Source organism: Capricornis sumatraensis, chromosome 16 (genome assembly GCF_032405125.1).
Source record: "Capricornis sumatraensis isolate serow.1 chromosome 16, serow.2, whole genome shotgun sequence".
In the NCBI taxonomy this organism is placed as follows: domain Eukaryota; kingdom Metazoa; phylum Chordata; class Mammalia; order Artiodactyla; family Bovidae; genus Capricornis; species Capricornis sumatraensis.
The window spans coordinates 81,517,319-81,527,657 of record NC_091084.1 but is presented as its reverse complement, the minus strand read 5'-3'; the positions used below and the strand labels follow the sequence as shown (position 1 = coordinate 81,527,657).

The window sequence follows — 10,339 nt, the reverse complement described above, 5'->3', positions numbered from 1 at the left end:
TCTAGTCAACAGCCTGAGCAGGAAGCTTGTCCTTACTGTCTGCCTCCTACCTTCATCTGTTGAGCCTAGGACAAAAGTAAGTATCAAGAAACCACATCATCACAGCTGATTAGAATGGGAAGGACCTCTAGAAGTTTCATCTGTTTTAATTCTTGCAAATGAGGATGGGAAAGGCCCAGAGAGTTTAAAGTTAGAGCTAGGCATCATCTCACTCCCAGTTCAGCACTCTTTCCACTCTGCTGTGCCAGCCTCCAGCGTCCATATTTCCGTGCTCATTATAATCAGGTGTCTTAAATAAATGGTGGAGTGATGGTTAGACTCAAAAAGGGTGACTGCGTCCCCTAAGTTTTGTTCGTTTGTTTGTTTAGAATATACTGCAGGACTAGGTAGAAACATCACAGCTCCCTTTCTGAATATCAGGGCTTGTAGGAAACTTTCAACATCTGTTTGTGATCTCAAATATAAAGCCATTTTCCTTAGAAACATCAAAGTTTGGACATTCATTATTATTGACTGAGTACCCTGCAGTAACCAAGAAAATGTGTGATACACTACAGAAAGCAACTTGTCTCAAACTGTCTGATTTTAAAATGTTAGTACCTTTGTGGTTTCTAAAGAAATTTTCTATCTATTGTCACATCAGAGCAGGATAACAGCTTACAAGAGAGATAAAGAACGTTTTTCATCTTGTGAAATGAGAAGATCTGGCCAGTGGCAGGCCTACACCCAGCTGGTTATTAATAGAACTAGGATTAGAATTGGTCTTGTGTTTGTGGTACAATCCTATCCACACTCCCACACCTCTGGATTTCTGGATCAAAAGGAGATATTTTGTGTCCATTTGTAACTGTAAGTAGTATAAATAATGTATTTGGTCAATACAAATGTATTTGGCCATTCTTATCACATTCAGTTCAGTTCAGTCGCTCAGTCATGTCTGACTCTTTGCGACCCCATGAATCGCAGCATGCCAGGCCTCCCTGTCCATCACCAACTCCCTGAGTTCACCCAAACTCATGTGCATCAAGTCGGTGATGCCATCTAGCCATCTCATCCTCTGTCGTCCCCTTCTCCTCCTTCCCCCAGTCCCTCCCAGCATCAGGGTCTTTTCCAATGAGTCAACTCTTCGCATGAGATGGCCAAAGCATTGGAGTTTCAGCCTCAGCATCAGTCCTTCCAATGAATATCCATTAGTGGAATACAAAAATTAACTTTTTTTTTTTTTCAAAAATAGATTTAATCAGATTTGCATGTTTATGAATTTGGGGCAAATCTGGCAACTCTAGTAAGCACAGACATAAGAACTGATGAATAAGCCTCAGGAGAAAGTAATTCATGGTAAGCAGGACATTCTGGCATACTCCGGTTACTTTCCTGATCATTTCACTGGACTTATACACACTTTTATTATATCACTTATCACGTTGGGGAGGTAATTTGTGGATCTGGTTGTCTCTACCTCTTTAAAAAATCAGGAGTCGTGTTCTTCGTCTCATGACACTTGCTCCTGGCACAGAGCTGGTTTATGTGCAAAGCCAACTGGGAAGAGAAGCAGACAGAGAGCGGACTGGCGCTGAACACAGTCCACACACTGGCGTTGTGTTAGCAGGGCTCCGTATGCCATTCAACCTCAACTTCTCAGATCGCTAAAATAAGCACTTTGGGTATTACAAGAATTGGGTTTCCACAATCAGACTGAGATTCACAGAGTGTAAGTAAAATTCCCATACCCACATCCTATCCAAGTTACTAATTAGTGGCTGCTGCTGCTGCTAAGTCGCTTCAGCCGTGTCCGACTCTGTGCGACCCTGTAGACGGCAGCCCACGAGGCTCCCCCGTCCCTGGGATTCTCCAGGCAAGAACACTGGAGTGGGTTGCCATTGCCTTCTCCAATGCGTGAAAGTGAAAAGTGAAAGTGAAGCTGCTCAGTCGTGTCCTACTCTTGGCGACCCCATGGACTGCAGCCCACCAGGCTCCTCTGTCAGTGGGATTTTCCAGGCAACAGTACTGGAGTGGGGTGCCATTGCCTTCTCCATAACTAGTGGCACTTATTGAAAAAAGCAAACATTTTTTGAAGTTGTGGTTTTGCTTGCTCTTTTTTTGAAATACAGTTGATTTTCAGGGCTGCGTTAGTTTAAGGTGTACAGCAAAGTGATTCCACTTTTTACATATAATACAGGTGTGTATGCTTTTTCAGATTCTTTCATATTACAGGTATTGAAAGATATGGAGTGTATTTCCCTGTGGTATACAGTAGGTCCCTGATGTTTATCCGTTTTATGTATAGAGTATGTGTCTGTTAATCCCAAGCTCTTAATTTATCACCCCTTTCCCTTTTGGTAACCAGAAGTTCATCTTCTTTGTCTGTGAGTCTGTTCCTGTTTTGTAAACAAGTTCATTTCTGTCATTTTTCTAAGATTCCACATATAAGTGATATCATATCATATTTATCTTTCTCTGACTTACTTCACTTAGTAATGGTAATCTCTAACCCCATCCATGTTGCTGAAAATGGTGTTATTTCATTCTTCCTTAGGGCTGAGTAATATTCTATTGCACGTGTGTACTACATTCTCTTTAGTCACTGATCAGTCCACGGACATTTGGGGCTGTTTTAAGTGGTGCTGCTGTGAACACTGAGGTGCATGCATCCTTGCAAGTGAGCGGGTTTTCCTCCTTTGGCTGTACACCCAGGAGTGGGACTGCACGCTCGTGTGGCGACTCTATTTTTAGTTTTCTGAGGAACCCCCAGAGTGGCCCAACATACAGCCCCACCAACACTGAAGGAGAGATGCCTGGAAAAAGCATATTCTTGTCATATTTGATCTAATAGTCACTTTAGACTCTTCTAAATAGTTGTATTATCTATAATCCGCTACATTTTTTCTCTTTTAGGTCTCAATCCTAGTTTGCATGTCTACCAATTACTTTCATATGTCACTCTTAATTGAGATTTGATTTAGTAATACTTATATACCCAGGTTTCCCTGGTGGCTCAGAGGTTAAAGCGTCTGCCTGGGATGCAGGAGACCCGGGTTCGATCCCTGGGTCGGGAAGATCCCCTGGAGAAGGAAATGGCAGCCCACTCCAGTACTCTTGCCTGGAGAATCCCATGGAGGGAGGAGCCTGGTAGGCTACAGTCCATGGGGTCACAAAGAGTCGGACACGACTGAGTGACCTCACTTCACTTCATATACTTATAAGTGTCTATTTATACAGTGGTGTTTGCCAGTTCATCCCTTTATCCATGATGCTTCTTCTGCCTGCCAGTAATAGTAGCAGTGACATCTTAAACTTTTGGAGTATTTGCTATGCAATGAATGTTGTTTTAAATGTTCTACATGATCTAAGTTATCCTACTCATCTACCTTAAAAGTTGAAAACTGAATTTCCCGGAAAATGAAGAAACTGAAATATAAGAAGATTACTGGACTTGACCTACTATTTCGAGAAGGATGCTTAATATTACAGATTTTAGATCATGCTGCCTGGATTCCAATCCCAGTTCTACCATCAAATATGCTACTTGAGCAAGTAATTTACCCCTTTAAATTTTGGTTCCATTTGAAGCAAAATGGAGGTGATAATAGTACCTGCCTAACAGAATTGCAATGGCACCCCACCCTAGTACTCTTGCCTGGAGAACCCAATTGACAGAGGAGCCTGGTGGGCTGCAGTCCATGGGGTCCCAAAGAGTCGGACACGACTGAGCGATTTCAGTTTCACTCTTCACTCTCATGCATTGGAGAAGGAAATGGCAACCCACTCCAGTATTCTTGCCTGGAGAATCCCAGGGATGGAGGAGCCCGGTGGGCTGCCATCTATGGGGCTGCAGAGAGTTGGACACGACTGAAGCGACTTAGCAGCAACAGCAGCAACAGAATTGCTAACTGAAGTAAATGAGTTAATACATGTGGCCAGCTTATAACAGTTTCCTGACCCAAAGTAAATGTTATGTGTTTGCTATTATAATAACTAATATATTATTATTATTTGTTTAGTTTCCAAGCCACAACCGAGGAGTCCTGATCTCCAGAAATGTTTCCTGAGTCCTTGTATTGGGCAAACCAAACATCCTTTCTAATTCCAAAGGCCACGGGTGTCCCTCCACTTCAGAAATACATTATGACTAATGTTTCTTTTGGATGTAGGTCTCTCCCACTAAGGAATCCTTAAAGACAAGGGCTATATCACGTCCTCCCCTGAATATTTAATAATAGTTCATCCAGGAGGAATGAATGGGACCTAGTATCCCAGAGTCAGGTGTCTCTTGGCTCAAGACAGTCTCTCATACTGTAACTACAGCAGCTACAATAAGCGATCCGCTGAGTTACCACTGGAGGTGAGAGCAACCACATATACTACGTGAAATGGCAGGAGGTCTGTGGTCTGGTTGACGGTACAGAGTTTCTAGGTGAGGGCAAAACTCATCCTTCCATCTCCCCTATTCTCTTCACCCATAAATAAGGCAAAGGTGTAGATGACAGCAGAGGACAGAAACTGAGGGCCACTCAGCTGAGGGCCCCATGAACTAGAAGGAAAAAGAAGGTTGGAATCACTGTACATCTCCAGTGAAGTGAATGAGGGTTCCCTCAGAGACGGAGGAGGCGATTGGGGAGGGCTTGTCAACGTTATACACCAATGACTGACAAAATGTTTCCTGTATCTTACTTTCTGTTGATTTAAGCCTTTGATGTATACCTTAGGCAAGTGTGCTTGTAAGAGATGGAAGTAAAAAGAGTCCTACACGGTTTAAAAGAAGAGGATATAACATACAGCAAGCAAGCAAGCTGAAATGTGACCCAGAGTCATAACGCGATCCGCTTTTTGCAGCCAGTCAGAAAGGGCATTCTAGCGTTTTCCATACCACTTCTAGATGAACAATCTCACTCAACCCACCACTACCCATCTGGTTCAGCTTCTCACCCATGAGCTCGTTCCCTCCATAAGTAGCTCACACATGAACTAGAGACCCCATTTACAGTTTACTTCCCATGAAGACGACCAAACAGCATCATCTTGGATTTGTTAGCTCGTCATAGGTGCCGCTCAGGTTGACTCCCCAGCTGATGGAGAACCTTTCAGAGGTGACTGAATTCCTTCTTGTGGGGTTAACAGATGCTCTAGAGATGCAGGTCCCCCTGTTTACAACCTTCACTCTCATCTGCCTCACTACTCTGGTTGGGAACCTCGGGATGATCGTGTTGATTCTGCTGGACTCTCAACTTCGCACGCCCATGTCCTTTTTCCTCGGTAACCTCTCCCTAGTGGACTGTGTTTACGCCTCCTCTGTTACTCCTAAAGTAATGGCGGGGATTCTCACAGGAGATAAGATTATATCCTACGATGCATGTGCTACCCAGATGTTCTTCTTTGCAGCCTTTGCCACTGTTGAAAGTTTTCTCCTGGCCTCGATGGCCTTTGACCGCCAGGCGGCCGTGTGCAAACCCCTGCATTACACCACCACCGTGACGAGAGCCGTGTGCGCCTTGCGGGCCACCAGCTCCTGTGTTTGTGGACTCTTACAATCTTCCGTCCACGTTGCCCCCACTTTCCACCTCTCCTTCTGCCACTCCAACGTGCGAATCACTTTTCCTGTGACATCCCCCACTGCTGGCGCTCTCTTGCTCTGATATCTACACAAATGAGATTGTGCTCTTCACACTGGCAGCGTGCGACACCTTCTTCGCTCTTCTGGTTATCCTGGGCTCCTACCTCTTCATTTTTATTGCTATCCTGAGGATGCGCTCTTCTCAAGGATGCCAGAAGGCCTTCTCCACCTGAGCTTCCCACCTCACCACTGTCTCCATCTTCTACAGGACCGTCATCTTCACGTACTTACAGCCCAGCTCCAGCCACTCCCTGGGCACAGACAAAGTGGCGTCCGTGTTCTACGCCATGGTCATCCCCATGCTGAACCCACTGGTCTACAGCCTGAGGAACAAGGAGGTCAAGAGTGCCTTTAAAAGGGTGGTTGGAAAAGCAGGCTTCGCTAGGCTTAGCTTACTAATTAGAAATCGCGTGCAAACCATGTGAATCTTCTATTGGACTTCAATGGCCAAGAATGTTGTTTGAAGGTTAATTCTTTCTTGTCTTTTATTTCTGTGAGCTACTCCTTCCCAGACAAAACTGATTCTATTCACTCTTCATGACTGTAACTGGGTAGAAGAAATTCCGGATGTCCCCCGCCAGAAATATAACATTGCTTCTCTCTTAAGATAAAGATTATAATCCTTGCTACTATAGGATCCCACATTGCATCAGTCTGTTGGTTTAAGGTGCTTTGCAGGTAAATCTCATAGGTGTTTGACAGTAGAGACCCATTTTCATTTTCTAAAATTAAGAGAACCCTAAGAATCTTCCACACAGCACAGGGGCATGTTTCTTAGACATTTATACTCCTAAGATTTACCTTGAAAGACTGCTGAAATAATAGAATTAAGGAATCTAATCCAGATAATATAACTTGGCATATTTCTGGTAGAGCTCAGAAATCTTTAGAATTATGCCCTGCTCCCATGGTCAGAGGAGGCTGGTGGGCTGCAGTCCATGGGGTCGCTAAGAGTCGGACATGACTGAGGGACTTCACTTTCACTTTTCACTTTCATGCATTGGAGAAGGAAATGGCAACCCACTCCAGTGCTCTTCCCTGGAGAATCCCAGGGATGGGGGAGCCTGGTGGGCTGCCGTCTATGGGGTCGCACAGAGTCGGACACAACTGAAGCGACTTAGCAGCAGCAGCAGCATCCACACATACATAGATCCTGAACTTAGTGAGAAGGCCGGTTGTAAATCTGGATAATGAGGGATAGTATATAAGCTAGATCTATTTTATCCTTGAATCTCAGAGAGAAAAACATGCTTCAAAAGGCTGAAATATATCCATACCTATTCCTTACCTGAGTTCTAATAGATAAAATTCATGTAAGAGTCTGGCTAGGGAGAACTGCCTGCATTATTAACAAGCTTCCCCTGTATTTCAGATGAGGTTGGGGTGCAGATCACACTTTGAAAACTGTTTCCCTGGAACAGTGGCTCAGAAGCATCATTACCAAGCCAGCAGCATCAGCATGCCCTGGAATTTTTCAGAAATGCCAGTTACAGGAACCCTCATCCCAGAGCCAGTTACAGGAACCCTCATCCCAGAGCCAATTACAGGAACCCTCATCCCAGAGCCAATTACAGGAACCCTCATCCCAGACCCACAGAACTGAAACTCCAGGAGTACAACCAAGCTACCTGTGTTTTTTAACAAGCCCTCCTGGTGATTCTGAAGCAGGCTCAGGTTTGAAAACCAATGCATTCAAGCAACCAAGAAACATTTAGCCTACGGCTGCAGTCCATGCGGTCGCTAAGAGTCGGACATGACTGAGCGACTTCATTTTCACTTTTTACTCTCATGCATTGGAGAAGGAAATGGCAACCCACTCCAGTGTTCTTGCCCGGAGAATCCCAGGGAGGGCAGAGCCTGGTGGGCTGCCGTCTATGGGGTCGCACAGAGTCAGACACGACTGAAGCGACTTAGCAGCAGCAGCAGCAGCAGTGGTTCTCAAATTCAGCTGCACATTACAATAACCTGGGGGAGATTTTTTAAGTACTATTGGCTGGATCCCACTTCCAGAGAGTATGATATAATAATATGATTTAGCAAAATTTGATCTGGGATAAGACTTGCACACCAGGAGATTGTAAGATGCAGTCACTTCCCTGGAGCCTGATATATAGAAAAGATTAGGACCAGAAAAGAGGTACTATTCATTTAGAATCTAGTACCTTTCCGAGTATTGCATATGCTATCTCATTAAGGTCTCACACTAACTCTGAGAGAGTCGACCAGGTAGGAGGAGGAATGGCGTCTCAGATACGGGTGTGTGGGTAATAGGTGCTCAGTTGCTCATCGTGTCTGACTCTGCAAGGCCAGGGACTGCAGCCCACCAGGCTCCTCTGTCCATTGGATTCTGCAGGCAAGAATACTGGAGTGGGTTGCCATTTCCTCCCCCAAAGGATCTTCCCGACCCAGAGACTGAACCGGCATCTCTGGCATCTCCTGCATTGGAGGCAGATTCTTTACCACTCAGCCACCTGGGAGGATGTGGGTAGATGGTGGCAAAGTGAGAATTTTAAGTCTGTGGAATCCCAAAGCAAATCCTTTCCACCTTAGTTCAGCTAACAATTGTTTGATACTAGGGCAGACTGTAGGACACATAAAGTGTATTAAGACAAAAAAATCTTTTTATCAAAGAACACTAGTCTTCTCAGTATAACAAAACTATCTTTTTTTATTGAAGTATAGTTGATTTGCAATGCTGTGACAATTTCTTCTGTACGGCAAAGTAATTTAGATAGCATAATTATCTTTATAAGTAAGACATTAGAGGACGGAAAGAGAAAGTCAGAATATTATTAATTTAGCATCTTTCTTGAATCTGTTTAAATCTCCTTCCTTGTTGATATTCTGAAGACTGCCTGAATCCCCATCACTTGATCACAGGTCTAAGGAGGAGGGTATTAAACAACATGGTTTTTGAGGTCATCAGAGGAATATAAAGGGGACTGAAGCCCATGTGCCCTGTCCACATGTTGCTATGTTCTTACAGTAAAGCCCTTGTTAACTGAGAAGACTTGTCGTCCCTGTTTTCTAGAAGTTTTGAACTGCATAATTCGAAGCTTCACTTGGATAAAAAGTTAAGCTAGTATCCAGGGCTTTTGTTTGCTGGAAGATTTCTTGATTACCCAGAGGGATGGTACGGGGAGCGAGGAGAGAGGGGGGTTCAGGATGGGGAACACATGTATACCTGTGGCAGATTCATGTTGATGTATGGCAAAACCAATACAATATTGTAAAGTAATTAACCTCCAATTAAAATAAATAAATTATATATATATTTTAAAGTTAAGCTAGAAAATGTGCTCACTCCAGTAAACATCCACGTTTAGGAGGACTGAAGACCACAATCCTCATAATATGATGTGCTCACCGGCATCAATTCCCACAGGTACCACTGCCTCACTGAGACACAGGCAAGAGCAGTGAAAGACAGAGGCATGACCGGATGCCTCCACGCCTGACCTTTGAAGTCTCAATGCGTCGGTGTGTGGTGTTAGTCACACTAGGGCAGCACACGCAGCAGACAAGTTCAGACAGCAACCTGAGCACGCTGAACCTTCAGTGTGGACCACACTGGAATACTGTAACGGTGCTTCCATCTCCAGTCAAATACGCTACTGTAGCTTTCTAACTGTGAGTAATGAACATATATGAATACAATTGAAAGCTGCTGTCTGGATTATTTCTGAGAACAGAAGTTGCTGTAGACTGAATATCTGTGTGCCACCAAAATTCCTATGTTACATCCTAATGCCCAGAGCAGTAGGAGGCAGGGTCTGAGGGGAGGCAGCTCCGGTGTCTGGGGAGCCTCCACGGGTGGGCTCAGTGCTCCCCTGAAAGAGGAGGCAGCTCTGGCGTCTGGGGAGCCTCCATAGGTGGGCTCAGTGCTCCCCTGAAAGAGGAGGCATCTCCAAGTGTCTGGGGAGCCTCCACGGGTGGGCTCAGTGCTCCCCTGAAAGGGGCCCAGCGAGCTCTTTTCTTCCTTGCTCCCTGTTTGGACACAGCAAAGAGTCATCAGTCTATAAACCGATGCCTTGATCCTGGACCTCCAAGCCTCCAGAACTGTGAGAAATACATCTTCATTGTTAATAAGCCACCCAGTCTGTGGTATTTTGAAGCATAGACAAACCAAGATGGACACCTTAGCAGCAGCAGAATGAGATCAAACCTTCCCCAAACTATGATGATTTTGATTCTAATAAGACATTGAACTCGGGATAATCATGAGGGGAAAGGCTGTTAGGCAGACTGCAGAGGAATTAAATAATTTCCATATTCTTCATTCAGAGGAGTTCAATCAAGCTAAAATGGAATTTATTCTAGTTTTAAAATTCTCTCTGAAACTGGCATCTAATGGGAATTTTACACTCCTGAGACTGGGATGGACTCATACATCAGCCCTCTCATTCTCTACCAGGCTTGGGTTCTTATGAGTAATCGAATGTTTATTCAATGAAAAAAAATGATAAATGGATGGATGAGGATACGTGTGCCTGTATGATAGCGTGCGTTAGTAAGCGAGCGAGTGAGTGAACTGAGGTTGAATAAACGAGTCAGCACAAGGCTGGGTACCTAATGGCCGGTTACAGGATTCCAGATCTGCTCTTTCTGTGCCCAAAGAGAGGGCATCTCTCAGATCATCCCATGGAGTTGTCTCTTCCATCATCCCATAGAGGTACAAACCACGCTCCTTTTCACTAACTAAACCCAGCTGGAGTGGGATATGGTTTA

General features: G+C 44.5%; 1 non-coding gene and 1 pseudogene across 1 annotated transcript; both read left to right on the top strand.

Annotated features, from left to right (window-relative positions):
* Positions 1-2,984: 2,984 nt before the first annotated feature.
* TRNAP-GGG (transfer RNA proline (anticodon GGG)) lies at positions 2,985-3,056 on the top strand. Its single transcript has one exon. It is a non-coding gene; the product is annotated as a tRNA-Pro (tRNA).
* A 2,013-nt stretch (positions 3,057-5,069) lies between these two features.
* Positions 5,070-6,036, top strand: LOC138092300 (olfactory receptor 5B12-like; annotated as a pseudogene).
* Positions 6,037-10,339: the final 4,303 nt, after the last annotated feature.